This window comes from Amyelois transitella, chromosome 13 (genome assembly GCF_032362555.1).
Source record: "Amyelois transitella isolate CPQ chromosome 13, ilAmyTran1.1, whole genome shotgun sequence".
Lineage (NCBI taxonomy): Eukaryota > Metazoa > Arthropoda > Insecta > Lepidoptera > Pyralidae > Amyelois > Amyelois transitella.
This window is the reverse complement of record NC_083516.1, coordinates 3,611,657-3,631,548: the sequence shown is the minus strand read 5'-3', so window position 1 is coordinate 3,631,548 and position 19,892 is coordinate 3,611,657.

Below are 19,892 nucleotides of genomic sequence, written 5' to 3'. Positions count from 1 at the left end.
CTCGTTTGCGCTAGCGCTCCGCTACCACGGTCTCTCGCGAGCCGTACGCCGACATCCAATGTGTTATCTTAGGATTTTACTGTGCCAAATGCAGTGAGTGACCACCGTTCTTATGCCATGGATCTGCAAATTTGGATAATTAAATAAATTAAGGTAAGGTAAGCCGAAAAATAATTGCTACAGCGAAAATTTGTGGCCGGCGACGAAATTGGATGGCGAATTAAGTGTAGTTATATTGTAATGGAAAGTGGTACCGGGCGCACAGTAGCGTTGCGTCAGTGAACGGTATGATGAGTCAGCTGCGTCTCGAATTTTCCTTCGGAAATAATGTCATTGTAATAGACCGGATGTTAGCGAGTCTGCTGCGGTGTGGTGGTTCGGCCGCCCAGCAACAAGCCGGCGACGCCCGCAGCCGCCTTCATCTCCCGCAAGCGCAACGCAACCTAACGGCATCAGATTCCTCGCGGCCGAAATTCCACCGCGGACATTCACGCCACGACCGACTGAAATAAATCGCTCGTTTAACGCAAATAGCACGACAATGTCGTTGCATTGACAGACGGACGAGCATTTCCGCTTCTCTTTTTATCTTTCTCCTCGGGAGCCATAAAAACGTAGCGCTTCCTCTAACATGTCTTCCTTATACCTCTCACTTAACATAGGTAATTCACAAAGTTGCTTGAACTCAAAGTAATTTGACTCTTGTTAAGTAAATACCCAGCACATGGACGCAAAGCTAGAAAAGTAGGTAATCGGAAACGCATATCGGGTAACAGATTAATTACCTAACAAGAAATGTGAATAAAACCAATGCGCAATGTAGCATATTTGACAATTGTTGCCCTTTACATGCAAAGGCACCGATAAAACCACAAAACGTTTAGCAAGTATCGTTAACATGCAGCCACAATGCCACATGGTGCCAGGCTGATCAAGTTGCTCTTTATAGACTTGAAAAAGGTCGGGCAAGTTTATCAAGTAACAGCTATTTCTACCTAGTATCTGATACCTAGGTACCAAGCGCCGGTCCAAGCAAAGAAGTCTGTAATTGTATTACATTAGCGGCAAATATCAGACTCGTGACGTCACAGCCGCGATTACGCCCCACTCCACCTCCTCCGCGGACCGAGCGCTGAACTTGCGACATTGTCACTGATAACAAAAAATATTTATTGACAATTAATTTTAAAAGACACAATGACGAATTAGTGAAAGTTGCATTTAAGTATCCTTCATTTCATCTTTTCTATAATACTCAGTAGGTACTCTCAATTGGAACAGTTAACATTGCGCGAATGGTGAAGTGACACACAATGAATAACAATTATATTTAAATAAAGCTGAACATCGCAGAAAAGCAAAATTTCCAAGTCAAATCGACAAACTAAATAGAATAGTGGAAACAATAACAGCAAAATGTTGCTCATGTTGTGTTGTGATCTAATATTATGACGCAAGATTTATCCATAATGTATTCTAGAAAAAATGTAAGACAGCTTATTTCGTCGATGGCTTGGCTTATTCAAACTGAAATACTGAGTACCATTGCTGCCAATTTAAAAATCACTGTTAATACTCGTATCAGTGACATTTTACCTAAGAATATGTATAAAATACTAAAAGGCGAATTAAAGATTGGAAAATAAGTAAGTAGGTAAAGAGAAATGATAAAGTCTATTTATTACTGCATGCTGCTTATGTAGGTACCCAACACGTATTCTGTATTTTGGTTGGATAAAAGACATTCTTATATAAAAAAATAATTTTAAGATTATTTTAAGTGAGAAAGTTATTATAAGGAAGAGATAATTATTATAAAGTGTAAAGGGAACAAGATAGGTGTGTATAAAATAACAATACCTAACGACCGTGTCGCTTTTTTGCTCGACTTGATGCGGGCACTGCCGTGCCCCCAAATGAAATGCATAATACCATATAACAAATTATAAACTAGGAACAGCAGAGTTAACAGCCAAAACATTTTACATTAAATGTAATGAACTCTGTTTATTTATTTATTACGGAATAAACTACACATTTTTAATTCAATTATTTTAATTTTCAAGACAAGATCTTTTAAAGTAAAAACTTCAAATAGATTCATTCGTCCCTGTAAGTTGCACAATATTGGATTGGAGGTTATCGCTCGGAGGTCTGCGAGGGCGATCGCCCGAGACATGTCGGGACCTGTAGCGGTTGCGCTTGTTGCCTGTAAAATGTTCTAAAAAAATACCGAACAAGTGCGTGTCGTACTAGGGCATGAAGGGTTCCGTACTATTATCTTTAAAAAAAATGCGGTTGATGTATGTGCCCGCCCTCATTAAATAATTACTTTATATTTCTTCAATTATTTATATTTAGAAGTAACAAACAATAAAAAATTCTGTGAAAATTTTAAGCCTATTCCTGATTTTTTAAACGTTACCAATTTTTTTAATATTTAATGTTATAGCGGCAACGGAAATACATAATTTGGGAAAAATTCAGCTTTCTGGCTATCACGGTTTATGATATACAGCCTATTGACAGGCACACTTTTTATTATGAAATATTGAAATTAGGTACCTAATTACTTATTTAGTACTAGAGTACGTCCTTGGTGCTGCCTACGTATATCTTAAAATCCTGTTTACTTCCGTAGACTTCCTTGAGAACCAACAAGCCAATTAAGCAAAATCTTCCGAAAATTTTCTGTTCCTTGTTTCGAAGATATTTTCCAATAGGTGAACACAAATTTATGGTAATAAAAGAAACAATTAAAATAATACTTTAAAAAGTTTAAAATTCAACAAATGACTACTTAAAAGAAGCAAGTATAAATAAACAAGACTTATAAATATTTCAGTAAAAATTAAATACAATGACAACGAAATAGGTACGTATATTTAAAAACCGTTTTGTTTAATCTGTGCAATAGATAAAATTGGGTAATATCACACAAGTACATCTGATCATCCCTTTCTCAAACATAGCCAATAAATACTGGTTGTTTTGTTGTGAAGCCGCGAAGTCAAGTTTTATTGCACAGAGTTGAGCCGGTCTACAATGAGTCACACAGCCAGTTCTGTCCGGATTGCTCCGGTCGCCTTTGTGCTTTGACCATCATTTTAGCTTGTGCACTTTAACTTGCACACTCTAGCTATAAAAGATCCAACGATAGACGCCATCGCCAGAAACCCCCATATTGAACACCGGTCTAAATAAATTTATAAACATTACAGAAGGTTGCGAGAAACTCAGAGTTTGTGCCTTTTTCTCGATGTGCTAGCATAGCCTTTACATTATTTATCTCAACTTATTGATTGGAACACATCAAGTTTAGTTGTCTTACCCGTAAATTGCAGTTTTGGGTTTTTATATCAAACAAATTACTTAAACAAATCACGTCTCTACCCCTTAAGGAGGATACAGAGCCAAGAATAAAAGACCATGTTCAGCTGTATGGTTAATAGATTAAGATACAAATAGTGATAGGTTGCAAGCACATCGCCAAAATGCCAAGTTTATTAGTTAGCCTTTCCCTTTCCGAAAGGAAAATTTTTAACAAAGGAAAATTGTTGTGAAACCAATTTAAACGGGAAAAGTTACAATTTTCTTCATTAATAAATACTAAAATCATAATAGTATCGATTCGAAGAAACTTTACTTTCGCGGTTTGAAATTGTTTCAGTATTGCCGCTTGTTGGAAATGTTGCCACAATCCCAAAAGTTAACTCATAGATAATTTTCTAACTCGACATTGTATGTGTTTGACAACAATGTTCATATCAAATACTACGTCGTAGTTCCTGACATTGCCAATTAGTTATATGACTCAGTACACGTTTACGATGCATCTCTTGATAACAAGGACAGAGGTGAATGCGCTGGAGATCACACAGTGAATGTTATGGAAAATCACAACAATTTTCCTTTGTTAAAAATTTATCAAAACTCTTAGGTATAGATAGGTACTTAAATACAAAGAGTAATTCTGCCATAAGATTAACCGCATTTAGAAATCTTAAAGAATATACGGAATAAAAATTTTAACTGACCAATTTCTGTAGGTACTTGAAAGATATGCCAATTGTAGCCAAAAATGTGATTTTTAGAATTGTACTATATGACTGTATGTTTATTCTCGCATCACTTTAAAACTATTTATCCGAATAAATGTAGATTTCTCAGAATGTGTCCGGCTTGGAGAAACTTAAAAACTGGTATGCCAAAATATCTCCCTACACTCCTCTAAGGGGCAATACAGAGGGTCAGCTTTATTCCTTTTATGGCATAAATTTATGATTTGTAAATGCAGCTTTTAAAAATTGAGCTAATATAGCAGCTGTTAAACTTGAATTTATCGGCGAGGAAATTCTATTTAAAGATTCTGTGTAAAGTTAGTGTCCTCGTCAGATAAATCATCTAAAGACGGAATATTACAGAGAAATCATACAAGGCACTGAACATAAGGAGAGATAACAGGTACTCCCGTCACCCTACATGTTTGCTTTAGATTACAGAAGACAAAGGATATGCACTCTTTATTTATCAGCTTGATACTGTTCACGTCTCTAGACATAAAAAATGAATATGGATTTTTTGTTTACAGTGTGCAGTGTTTTTACATTTCTTATTTTTGGGCGATAGGTTCGCGAAATCGATATTTATGTTTAACATTCATATCATTAAATTATCGTTAGCAATAATTCATCAGTGCCTCAAATAAATAAACTACCTATATAATGTAGTGCAGATATAATAGAATTTTCACCTAGATCTTCTAATTTCAACACTTTTGTTGACTCCCAACAAACTCAAATTAGCGATAAGACTCGCTCCATAAAAATTTTAGTCTTCTGATTTGGAACGATGAATCAATCGGTCAGAGATTTTCACCGGTCATATTAAGTAAGAACACATCTAAAAATATTTGTAATGAAAGTATTACGGTTGAGTCCAGAAGAAACGCGGCGATGAACTAGTAGCGCGTGATTCAGTGGGCGCCGAGCTGACGTGGGCAGGAGTGCTGCGTCAGCGCACGTCACCAGACCGTCACTTGTATATTTAGAACGGAATGTAGGCAAATATTTTATAGACATCCCCTAACACCGTAAATTCGGGCTTCCGGAAGATATTGGCCGCTGCCCAAACGAAAGAATTTTATAAAATGTATTTTGACAACAAAACATCTGACTGCAATATTACAGTCATTAAAATGTTGAAATGTTAAAGAATTTGAATGCGCTTTAATGTTTCCTGAACTTTATGAGGTCGGATTCTTCACGCATTTCATGTACTTGGAAGTTGATCTCCGCCAGGCCGAAGCGGTGAAATACTTTAATGTTTAATTATATGATAGACATGGCCGGTGAAATTAACACAGTGTACAGACGGTCGGTTTCGGCGTGTGCGCAATCTAATCAGTTAACGAACTGTGACGGACGGGCGCCAAGAATTCCTTAATTAGGACATTAAAGTATACACTGGATAGGTAGCGACGTGGTCGCAGCGGCGTAGTTCTATTAGGTGTTATGTTTACACTAATGTTTGACAAATTATTATCAAATTGCACTTCCTCTTAACTAACTTTGATTTTTTCCCTCTCCTGCTTAAATTTTCATACACCTTCACTTTCATTCTGAATTTCAATGAAACTTAAGCATCTTATGAATCACTCAGGGATCTTATGAATATTATAGCCAACCCTCAAATATAATTTGATGTCTTAATAAATGTCTCTACTACCGATGTTCTCGCATACGAGTAATAAATCGCCATCAACTATTTTACTCGTACAAACATGGAGTAAAAATTGTAAACCTATATTTTTATGAACACAAGTAAATATAGAATTGTGTTGCTGACACGGGAATGATGAGCTGTGTTTTAAATAGATTCAAACAATGCTTGATCAGAAATAAACAACATATGAGTGTTCCTGATGATCGCAACGCAACTAAGGCGCCTCGCCAACACCCACCGAAACAGACTCATACTTGTATTTAGGTATATCATATAAACATATAATCATGTCATTATCCGAAACGTTTGAGATTCAAATGGTGGCAAGGTAGCCCATCGCCAAAAAAAATAATCCCACGGTTTATTCTTTCTCTTGATGACTATGAAAATCAATAACTGTGCTGCTTACTCTTACAGATGACATAAGTATATATGTACCTTTCATATATCTACATTTAATTATAGAAATTTCTTCAAATATTTTGAAAACCACACCACACACGACAGGCATTTTTTTAAAGACAGAATGTAGAACAGAATTTGAATTTAAAATTGACAGCGAACAGCTGATCTGCTGGTTGCCACAAGTTTTTTTACATTGAACTATGCGGCGTAATTAGAGTTTTTCCCGACAGCCAGTCCGCGCTCATCGTTCCCTCAGGAATGTGCCCCGACCAGTCAAACAGCTGTTTGTGATGTAACGATAAAACCGCTGTTATCGTCATGAATGAACGTCACAGCGCACGCGCATGTTTGGAAGATTTACTGATAACGGTCCATATTTTCCTATGAAAATCCGGGCTTGGTTCAATTCAATTTATGTATTGTTCTCTAAAGAATCTTGTTGTGATTGTGACTACAAATATCTTATAAAATAACTTGATATAAGTTACGGGTATAATGAATTTCAAAATGCATGCGCATAGTGCATTTTTTAAAGAAATTTAAACATACCACACACCGCTGTGACCATAAATAACATAAACTAGTATTAGTCTCGGTTCCTTCCTCTCATTTCTGGGAGTTTTAGGTATACTTGTGTGAATCAGAGTTTTACACGAAGCAACTCCCATCTTACCTTCGCAACCATTGCAAGGGAATTTAGCCCGTATTACATCATGGTTAAACGAATAACCATTTAGAAGATAGCCACATAACTAATAATAAAAGAGAAAGGTAAATTTATCAAATCGCAAGCGAGTGTGACGCCGTCGCCGTCCATCTTATCAGCCGGTTGACACGCTGATAAGAACACACAAGTTGACTTGACATATTGTGCTCGTCGATTTTGCGTACAGTGGGTTACATTGAAAGATATCCCATCCGAACTAACTTTTGTTACAAAGAATATACCTACTAAAACTCTGGGTGCAGCCGAAGGGGAACTAAAACTTCATTTTGTTAAACTATATGATATTACTTATTATATTATTAGTTTGAAGGTAACTGTTTTTATTCTTCGATAAATAAAATAAAACTAATGAATGGTATAAATTAAAAATGTTACTTTGTTTGTTCTGCATTGTTGAACTTCTGAATCAATCTCCATGAAAATTATACATACATTTAGTTTCGATTGGAGAACGGAGGGCATATAGGGTACTTTACCCACGGGCGGAGGAGGCAGAGGCAAAACCTAGGGCAACCTCTATAATTTACACGAACAGACACATATCGTAGGCGTATGAAAGTTTAAATACTTTTCTATGTGACCCACTGTACCTACATAGATAACGCGGCTGGATTCGTTGTAAATTACTTATAACAAGCCTATCTTGTTGTCAACTTGTTGTATATTCATTTCTTTTGTTCAGGGAGTCTTTAAAATACAAGTTATGTGTGATAAACGGATAAGTCTGAATAATTATGAAACGATATAATAGAAATATTTAAAAATAAATCTGTCCATTCTGTGTATATTCGAGTGCAAAATCATAGATAACCAAATCTACGTTGAAAAATTATATAAGAACCTACTGTCTGTACATTAATGATGAACATGCGAATTCAAAAGTTACATTACATTACAATGCCTATGATCAATCAAATAATAAAAATTGCCACGACGAGAGCAAGTCGCGAATCAAAATATATGTAAAAGCGGTCAGATCCCAAATTTACCACACCTAACTTTACGAACTCTACATTTTAGTCAAAATCGATCAGTGATCAATTGCCTATGAAATCTTTTTGACAGAAGCAAAACGACCAACCACATATCTAAACTAAATTAGTATTTTCTATCAAGAAGAAAAGATAACTAACGTGCCCTAGATATGCCAACGACTGTTCTAATAGGGCCATTATTTTAATTTAGGATGCAGTGAATGCGCAAAAGCCATTTGCCGAAACGAGTGTCTTGACTCATACACATCAGGTGACATCATAGTTATTGAGTAACTGACGATTAAATTCACACATCGCTGCGTGTTGTTCGCTAACGTTTCCTCGAATTAGACAACGAGTGACCCCGACACAACACATACATTCATGAATACCAGAATTATTCAACTGAATTTTCCTCAAAATTCATGACTGTGACTTAGAAAGCAAAGTTTCCTAATGGCAAGGTAATCGGCACAACTGAATACATGAGACCTTGCAATTATTGGCATGGATTTTCCTTAAAAGTCAATTATTTTAACTTGAAATACTGTAAATAAATCAATAGTTTCCAAGAATGAACCAACGAGGTAACTCCAACAAAGTTAAATCCCAAGAACGTGAATTCATGAACCATGGTGTGACTTACAGGAAATTTCCTTACGGGCAACATACAATATATGTGACCAAGAAAAACATCTAGTTCTCTTTTTATGAAATTAACACACTCAGCACACAACAACTACATTCAATGTACTTTACTAAAAAAATTGGATTTTTCTTAAAAGACTTCTAAAGGTAACGTTTAGGAAATGTATATTTTCTTAATCATTACATTATAACTTTTTTATATTTCTACAGAAAAGACAAAAGCATGGCATGATGATATGAAGCATAATACATTAATTTGCAGTTCAGTGGGCTATCTTTGGTTGAATCTATTTCGTCTTTGATATATACATTTTAGTATATAGAGATCGTGGAAAGTGAAAAAATAGAATGACATCACAATGAAAATTTAATTTACATATTTCGTAACAAATTGTTTTTTTTTACAGATTTTGAAGTGGAAAGCTAATCAGAAGAAAAAATCTAATAAGTCGGTAAGATATTTTTTTCATAGAATAAATATTTGGTATTTAAATTTATTTATTAATTTTAGCTTTGCATCGGCTGATCGGTAAATTTATTTGCGACGTCAATGTGTATTTTTTATTTATGCTTCCGATTTAAAAAGGCGAAATAAAATATGAATGCCGATGGATAGACTGATAGTACGCTGATTAGGGACTCTCTTATAGGCAACCAGATCTGTAATCTGTTATAGAAATTCTATGGGTAGAATTTTATGCTGTTAATGCATTCTTTCTCCTGGCTTTAGTCCCGGTTGCATCCTCTCCTCTCTGGAGAGGAGCCCGGGGTATGCCTTTGACGATGCATTCTAGTTTGAGTGAGTCAGGTGTTTACACGAAGCGACTCCCATCTGGCCCCCGCAACTTTTGCAGGTAAACGTAACCCGAATAGGATCCGTGGTTACACATCCAGTTGCTCGAAAGTGCATGTTTCCTCACGATGTTTTCCCTCACCGTAACAACATCGGTTAGTATTTAAATTAATGTACATAACTTTGAAAATAGTACGTGGCCGAGGTGAGATTTAAACCTATACCTTTCTGCGCATCACGCATTTTAAGGTTTTATGTAATTATACTCCTGCTTCAATGTAAAATGAACTTACCTTTATAAATCGTAATTTGTATCAAATTCAATCACTTTGTCGCACATGTCCTGAATATTAATAAAGTTATGGGCGGAATAATATTAATTTCTGAGTAATTTCACATATATCATTTATATTGGAGAAAGACTCATTGATTGATTGCTGAGATAAAACATAAAAAGACGAAAATACCCTTCTTTGCACATAAAATTATAACAATAAATTTATCCTTAACTTATGTTAAAGTAACTTATGTACAAAAGGCGGTCTTATCGCATGACTTCCTTTTGTACATGATGGTGACTTGACAACATGGTGCAAGTGTTACCATGCTCATTTGGAGCATGGTTACATGGATAACATTTCCTCGCAAAGATCAGACGGGAATAGCTTCGTGTAAAAACCTGACTTACCTTATACTGTAACTTGTATGCGTGTGCTGGAGTAATACCAATAAAGATTTCTTATTCTTACTCCTCTCCAGTGAAACTGAGGACGCAATCGGGAGTAAGGCTGGTAATATTATGATTTGGCACATTTTGAAGTTGGATGCTTGCTTGACTGATAGTATAGTTAATTTCCAACAAAATGATGACAGAGCATGACAGGGCCAACCACAGATTGAGTCACATCCCCTCATAATGTTCACTATATGAATATTTCTACTTACTGGATTAACAACAAGGCAGAGCTATTATGACTATCAATTTTAATGTACTTAGTAATAATATTCCAAAGTACAATACTGTATACGAATCATTATATTTTTTAGTAGAAAAAAAATGGGTTTATTCATAGAAGTCGGATTATGTGCTATTTTAGTATAAGTTTTAAAGAGAAGTCATTAAGTACTTTTTAGAAGTTAGTATCCTTAATATTCTGAAAATTTGACTAAAGATAACCTTTAAACACACGGTAGTAGTAAGTAGATATGTAAAAATAGGCCAAAAATAGACACACTCGAATACTTTCACTAATGTTTCTTAAAATAGCCAAATCATAGTGTAACAAGATCTAAACAAGTGGAGAAATAGAAAGCCAGCATTCCAGTACAATCAGGGCCTCATTTGCTTCAATTAATTTGCATTGCATATTTGTAGCGCTCGCGAACACTCTCTGATATGTTCACATATAGCTACATACATATAGCTACCTACATCAATATTAAATAAATACATACAAACACATCCCTTACGAGAAGACTGAGCCAACAGAAAAGACCACGCGTAGCTGTAATGGCTTATTGATGAAATTAAGATTCAAATGCATGTAGGTGGCTATCCCATCGCCTAAAATGACCCCTTGTTTATTAGCCTATCCTTAGTCGCCTTTAACGACATCCAAGAAAAGGAAATTGAGTGCTCCTATTCGAAAGTGCCGGGAACTACACGGCAAAAAATAAATAAGCAACATAATGTATGAGATTTAACTATAAAACACGACTCTGGTTAGGCACCTACTATTCGAAAAACTTTTATATTGTAAAGTATCCTAATTATACCTTAATAACTGGAAGGATGTATCAATATTTGTTGCTGTTAATTACTGTTAAAATAAAATCGCCCACGGCATCTGTCTGTTTCTAAGCTTAATTCTTTAAAATAAGAAAAGGATTTTCATGTGCAGTTTTCACTGCTTTAAGCAATTTATTCCTTAAAGATTAAACGTATAAAGCATTCAAAGTTAGGTACTTATAGGTTTATCTAAGGTTATAATATAATGATCTTGTGATGAAATTGTAATGATCACAGTCTACTTATTTACTACTTAGCTACTTTTAATAAAAATAAAGGAAACTATTTGTGAATCTCAATTCCATCATCTAAATGTGGCCTTTGAGTCTTGTTCGTCTGTACGGTAAGGAATAAATGTTGACGCTGGAACCATGTTTCTTATTTTAAAGAGATTTAAATTTAACTGTCAGCGTAACTTAATAAATGTGTTAAGGCGTAACTTAATAAATAAAGGAAATTATTATTAATTTCCTCCCTTAACAATGGTTGTTCTTTTCGAAACAAATTTGAAAGAAAATAATTATACTATGCCACATATAACAAGCCAATAACTTATTCGTTATCAAGCAAAACAATTAATTTCTTTTAAAATTGATGAATTTTCATAAACCGTATCAAATACGTTTCTCGGCAACTTAACACACCATGTCTTAGAGCCGATGTAAGCGTGAGCGCAATAATGGCGGGCTAGGTATTGTGATGACGTAGCGGCCGGGGTCGATGACACCTGACTCACATCCTGCCGCGCCGGCGCACTTCTGAAGGCGCAAACAACAGATCATTCGAAAATATACGATAATAATGAAACAAGTGATTTTTCCAAACTAGTTTACAGTCTGTTTAGGAACGAGTTTTATGCCTCTTAGCGGATTTTTTTTCGTATTGATTTTTTTTCCGATTACAACATTCTGTTTCTGATTTATCAACCTGTATCATGAGAATATAAAGACCTGTTATCAAATGACAACAATAAACGGTAAAAAAATATTAATGATGGAATATATCTCCCACGAAGCAAAATAATAAAATGGTGAACATTATTTTAAATATATTTTCCAGTTTAATTTATTTCCATATTTATATATAGTCATAATAACTACACATCAAAAACAGAAAACAAGTCGATTAGTATTATACTTTTAAGAATCTACCATCAAATGAATTACAAAAATAAATATGTACACAACATGTTTTATAAAAATATTTAGAAAATTGTATCTACAGAATGCTTCGTCAACGTGTAAGGTATCCCCAACATGTTTCATATAAACGGCTGCCCCCAATAGCGCCCAGTCTAAAGTCGCCCATAATACTCGATAAGTTCCCTCGTCGTTTAGCTATGGATCAACCAGATACGACCCTGAACGATTCTCATTGGTCTGCAGCACGACTACTGAGCTTAGTTCACAAACTTTTTTGCCCACGATCCAGAAGGTCCTAATTATGATCTCAAAGGCTACAGGTACAAAGATATATCCTGGAGTAGGACAGAACAACTATGCTTCTTGGTCCCTTCCCTCCCTAGAATCTCTACGATAGCACAAGTGCTTACACAAGTTTCATCCCACAATAGACAACGACAATTTATCCTATGTAACCATCGCGGCGTTTAGTGGGACTTGTCCAGAAAGTTCTTTGGAATCATTCCACGTGTTTTGACACATAAAATTTTGCGCCTACCAATGCTTTTCGAAACATTTTGTAAAATGTATGATGTCTTAGCACCAACAAATTTTGGACAACTCAAGCCAGGGTATTTATAAAGAAAACCCAGGCTATTTTGAGTCTTGTGTAGCAATATTGCGTCGTAGTAACAGTAAAGAAAAATAATTCAAATTCAAACTTTTATTTGCATAATATAAAAATTTTAAAACTGCATGTGCAACATGCTTTATACTTTTGGGTTAGAAACAAGAAATCACATTGAAAATTTGAGCCCAAATCTTTTAATAAAAGATTACAGAAATCGCAATGATTTTATTTCTATGGAAATGATTGTAATGCGGCTACGGCGTAGCATGCCGCTACGATCCGCTACGCGAAGGGACTACGTGTCGTAGGCGACGCTACGGTCTACGGGTACGGGATAATTTAAACGCTGCAAGAACCGACCGCTTTCTAAATTTATTGAATTAGGATTCTTTTGTCTGTAAATTCAATCTTTTGCATGCTTGGTGATAATAATAATTATTAATTAAAATAAATCATTCTTTAAATCAGAATCATTGGTGTGTTAATGTGAAATCTTATAGTAAAGATATTATCTTTTATGCATTGTTTAGTATTTATTTTATGCGTAAGATTTCTTTTCGCAAATTTGAGTACTCACATTTTAGTAAGAAAAGTCACAACTCTAAAGTTTATTTTAACTTTAAAAAAAGTAACGAAATAAATGTAGGCGTTGAAGTTTGATCTGCATAATGCTTTGGTAAGACTGCACCGTTCTGCCGACCCACACTTTAATACCGAGAAATAATGCAGTACTTAAATCATTGAGACATTGATAATATCTGTGGCAGGCACGTTTGTGTAAGATTTTTCCTTTATAACTAAGTTTAATAATAATAGTTTTTTTATTATGCGGTTATACGCCCCATTTAAAAACTAAAAAAAGTAAGTTGCAGCTTTACTCCATTGTCGTTTGTTTTTGTAAACTTTAATTAATTACGTACAATTGTAAGTACATTATAAAATCTAATAGAATAAGTAAATACCATAAGTTCGGAAAGATAATTTGAACGCTTATTTTTTTTAAAGAAAGGCCCGCGACATAAAATGATTTTTAGAAACATGCTACAAACAACATAAAAATTGCATTAAACTTTAGTGTTTATTAAAAAGATCATTGAAATGATAACTTGAAGGCTAAAGTCGAAAGAAGCTAATTTTTATCACTCCCGCGGCCGTATCTAATTTTTACAAACCGCGGCAAAGCGGTCGCGCTGACAACGTCACAGCTTAGATGCATCCGCCATTTTGACCAAACTGTCTTGTTTTAATTGCTTTTTAAACTCAACTAATTTGAAATACCCAGCCAATTTTTTAATCGCGTTTCAATCCCATTCGAACTAATAGCTAATGTATTTCGTATTGTTACGTCTTCATATTTGCTACAGTGTCAAGCAATTTAATTGAAATATGTCATTACGTAGGTAACTACTCTTTATCCTGTATAAAAGATTGTAGTTTCTGCACGATCTGCGACACAGAAATTGCGAGTGAAGCTGCAGAAAAAGCTTGTCAATTCGTAAATATCACACTTGATATCAGTATAATAGCTACCATATTGGTATTTAAACTTGAGATTCTTCTTGTAGGCAATGGGTTCGCACTCGTTGAATCTCGATTCCATCATTATGCCATACAGCTGAACGTGGCCTCTTAGTCTTTGAAGACTGTTGGCCCTGTCTACCTCGCAAAGGATATAGACGTGATTATACGTAGGTATGTATGTATGAAGTCACAATATTTCTTAAAGGCGCACATTGCTTTTTAAATGTAGGTAATCACTATTTTTATGTAAGTACCGTTTCTAATTTTTCTAAAAATCTGTATAAGTACCTTAACTAACTTAAGTTACTTTGATAAATGTTCCGTTTCAAAAATGCGAGTCTTTATAAACATTAGTTATTTTATGATTAAATATCTTTTATTCGTTAAGTTAGTAAACACTCGCTGAAGTGTGACCAATTATCATAATCTATTCTTGTTTGACTATACCGACAGACTGCTTCTTACACAAACTAGATAATTGAATAATTGCAATTTATTGTTGCGGTAATTTTACTTGCATCACAGAGTGAAAAAGTTCTCTTATTTCTTATAAGAGAACTTTTTCACTTAAGTTCACTTTGAGTGAGGCATTAACTAATGTTGAAAAGTATTTATTAAAATATAGATTTCTACTTAAAACAATGTAAAACAGAGCTGCCCAAATTCGTGAAATGAAATGATTATGCCCACATGCCCGTATTTTTCATCGCAAGCAAGGTTGATGAAACGTCATCAATGTTTCGGTTTCACTCCGGAACCGTGGCGCTGCGGTGCGAACGCGAGGCGACGCTCGCGCCAAACTCTCGCTCAATCAAGTGGCCGAAACCAGCGCAGGCTGTGGCGCGAAGGCTCGGGATTGGCCGAGACAGTCGGCGGCGCGGCGCGCGCGCAAGGCCGCCGGTTTTCCCGCGAACAATGCCAAATGGTGCATTTGTCAAGGTGAGTTCGTTCACCGCCGACGCCGGCGCCGCGCTCCTCCGTGCCGCGCTCGCACCGTTCGAAGGTCGCCACAAGTCACCCAACCGAGCGCTTATTTCACCCGAGCTGAATCTACATTCATTAGCATCCGCCGCGAATTACAGGTGAAAATTATTATTTTTGCTTCTATTAACGACTTCGCTTTGTACTTTGGTTCAACCAAAGATAATGAATCCGTCCGTTGCCGGGCGCATCGGTTTACACGTACAGACTTGTTTTTGTAATGATTCACGATTAGTCCCCTTTTTTGTGTGAACGGAATCATTTTCTTTGTTATGTCGATGATGCTTGTACCAGATTTATTTCATATAATATTGTATATCTTTATTTAGCAATTAGAAACTGAATTTGAAAACTAATTCAAATGTTTTCAAAGTCCGCGGCGTGCACGAGTTTTTTGTGCAATGACATAGGCGGTACACTTTTTACTGTAAATTATTTTTTGCTAATAGTGAAGTAACTAGCAAAAAATAATTAAGAATACTTATTTTATCAGCCCGCTATATATAAACATAAATTAACCTTCCATTACAGACTACTTAACATTCTTGTAATAATTTTATTGTGTATATATTGTCTCTCCTCCTATTGTAATAATTATATAAATTAGATTAAGTATTTAGCTTAAATACTAACTACAGTACAGTAATTAATGTCAAGAAGGAAAAAGAAAGAAGAATAATGAAGCTCACAGGAAACAGATTATCCGCTTAAAGAGAAGAAATATCAAGTGCTACGCCCGGATGAAATTCCCGTCGGCCGGTTGTAAATGGTCGGTGGGATCTTCGTCCGTTTGTATCGCTGATATGTATAAACATCGGAGGACGGCACAAGACAGCTGAAACCTGAAGAAGAAGAATATATAATTGCGGAAACTTGTTATTGCACACAGCGCCAAAGAATATCAGAAACTAATTGAGTCGCGCTGAAAATTTGCCGACGGAAGTCTGGCCTACAGCCCACGCTACGAAGCCTATCTTTCAACAACAACTAAACACTTGTTTTGTTTAAAATTTTTATAAATGGTTATATTAATGAACGCTTTGAACTTCTTTCTACTGAAATTTATTTTATTTTGATTTTGTAAAAAAACTTCAATTTTATTTTTCATTTTAGTTGTGTTTTTTTTGTTAAGTTTTTGTAAGATAGTAGTTATTTTACACAACTAAAATGAAAAGAATCAACTATGGTCATTATGAAACAGAATAGTTAAGTACTATCTTATATTTTCAATATCATAAAGTAGCTTTGCTACTGTCATCTTAAAAAATGCTTTTGCTTTAAAAATATGGCAAAAAATATTTTCTACAACTAAATATTAGTACAATAAATACCTCTTTAAAATGTTTTATTCAATTATAAAGTGTTCAGGGTCATGTGCTATACTTATATACGAAAAAGTATTATTTTTATGTATCCATCCCATTTCCAGCATTATTTTTCATTTTGTTTAATCATGCTTACAAAATACTCTGGGTTTCTTGAAAAAACCCCAGAAAATAATACAGAAACAAATAAATAATAATAAACTAATTGTGTGTCACCCAAAAAAATCACATTAATAGAAAGTAAAGTCCCTACATAACACTTTAATACGCGCATGACTCTTGTTCAAAGTTGCAGTCCAAGTTACTTTAAGATGTTCTTTTATGCCTTATAAATAAAAAAATAATGGATAATCTTATTATTCACTTACTTATTTAAATTTCCTAAATCACATATTTATAAAATATACCTAATATATAAATAAAAATATAAAAAATTATTTACTTAGTTGTTTACCAGCAGTGGAATTGGAATCAAACTATAGTAGTTAGGCCTACAGAGGAAGAAACCTTCTGACGATGCGTGCGTTGCTACGAAGTACTGCCTTCTTCTGCATCTGACCCTTGATGCAGCAATCTAGCAAGAGCCTCTTTAGATGTAGGTCGAGACTCTTGCGTATTAGACCAATCGCAGACACTACTACCGGGACAATGACGGACGGTAACCTCGTGAGCCAAATCAAGGTTTATCAGTCAACTTTGTCAGAATATTATTAACTATTTTATTATTTTAATTATTGTGTAAACTTACATTTACCTTATAATAATGCTTAATATACTATACCTACCTATTTCGAGTTTAGAACTAAGTATAATTTTAGCTGTATACCAACATATTAGGCGCCTGCATTGCAAAATTTTCAGAAAACGTAGTTTTGCTTGAATTTCCATTACATTGGATTTCGATGGAATTTTGCCTAGGAGAGATCATATTATTATTATTACGAGTATGTCGCGTCTATTTTATGGTGATTGTTTTTTTTTCAGAGCATCTTTAAATTTTCTAGCATTTTTTATTTTTAAGTGTTAACTTATGTAATTTGAAATTGTAACAATATCTATAATTTTTTAATGAACTTCTTCGGGCAACACGCTTTGTACCCTGCTGACTTACCCTCGCTTATACCTTTCACAAAAATGTAGGGTTTATAAAAAACAGGTAGGTATTTGCTCATCAGTGGCAAACCATCACAAAAAGAAAGAGAGAAAATGGAAAATGACTCTCTCATGTTAACGGGTTGCCCCCTCCCCCTTAATGCTTTGGGTCCCGAGGCCCGGGGCTTATTTGATAACTTATATCCTCCTGCAGCTTCGCTTGTGTGAAATTGTAGCATACTTATGAGTTTTTCAGATGCAGAAGCTGTATACTAGTTAATCATTTGTAACATTTTTATTAAAGATTTTCTTTAAAATAGTTACAGATAGATAATTAATAATACTTTGTTAATTAGGTGTTTTTGTTTTGTATAAGTTGATTTATTATAGGTTATTATTGTTACTAAGAATAATAAACTATATGTAGTAATTATATGTAAGACACTATTATAACAAAAATATACCTATTATTTATGTGTAAAATGGACACTCACCACCCCACCTGATCATATTCTTCATAATGTTATACTTACAAAAACAGCTTATTCTTGTATGTATGGTTATAAGGTAAATGCATCAAAAATGTATGTTTTTGAACAATTTTTGTAGGTCAGGTCATTTTGCAATGCTGAAAAATCTAGACTACATCTACTGTGAACTTTCAATAAAAGAATTGAAGACAGGATATCTCATTCAACTGCATCTTAATGGTCTATACATTTTATTAAAGTAATATTGGAGTTATGAATAATAATGAATAAGAAACATGTATTTATCAAAAGAACCGCTATCCGAGTGTGATCCTGACCACGAAAAGGGAAACACAGATTAACAGGCTCCAGTGTTTTTATAAATTTACCACAGAGAAAGAGTACCTAGGTACGTAATTGCGTTAACAAAACGAAAATTATTTTCCAAAAAGATTAGTTAGTACTTACCTTCAAAAATTTAAAAATAATTAAATATGAGTTTCAAAAAACTTGCACAGATGTTGATTACATCGTTAGTTTTGTATATTAACTGGGGAAAATAAGGTGAGATTCATATACCCATTTATCTAGCAACTAGCGCACCCCAGACCTCGAAGCTTAATGGCAGAGGGGCAACCGGGAACACGCCTTCAATAAAATTAAGGTATTTTTAACCAGGTTAATAGCTCTTCACGGGAATCGTATAGCTACTCACTGATAAAAATGTAATAGACACTTTAAAGGTGTATTAGTTTTTATTTGCAGGCATGAGTGCGTGGGAAATCTTAGGAAAAACTATGTACCCATTACTCGCATAAACAAAAAGAAACAGAAAATTAACAAAGGCGTGGCGTGAAAAGTGGGGCGTATTAAATAGGCGTCAACAAAAGGATATTTAGATCGTAGGTACTTTGTGCCAGGGATCAGACTTAATAATATGAAACTCATGGAGTTACTTCTTTTGCCGATACTTTGTCTACATACGTCACGTCTTTATTCCAGGTATTCCAGGGTAGACAGAGCCTATAACGCGAAAATATGTTTCAAGCGCTTTCTTTTCTAGTAGTTTAGATTTCATGATCGCGCTTATAAGTGCACCATGTATCCTTACGTTACCAGAGGCCATTGCAATTATCCATCGCCCCGGGTATTATTGTACACCTGTGTACAGTAACTGCGCACTATTTATAGTTAATCTTCATAGTTAAACCATTGAAAACATTGATGGGGATCGGCCCCAAAAAAATTTGCATATCTGTGAGTACCTACTTGCTGATGCCCAAAATTTCATTCGCGTAGCTGAACGTAGCACTGCATCAAGTGTTCCAGACCTTCGCGGTGACTCAACAGACTGAACAACTTTTTTGTTAAGGCGAAATATCTCTAGATTGAGAGCGTTAAGGACTATGATGGGTGTGAAATGAGTGACCGGATAAGGAACAGCGTGATAAGGGAATGTTGTTATGAAGAGAATAGAAAAGGGCATGTTAAGATGGTTTGGTCATGTGGAGAGGATGAATGAAAGCAGGTTGACTAAGCAGATATACAAGGAGAATGTGGGGGGAAAGTTCGGAGTGGGAAGGCCTAGACGAACGTATATTGATCAAATTAAGGACGTCCTGGCAAAGGGTCAGGTCAAGAGTATCCGAAACCACCAAAAGTTATGAATGTAGATGAAGCAAAGGAAGTAT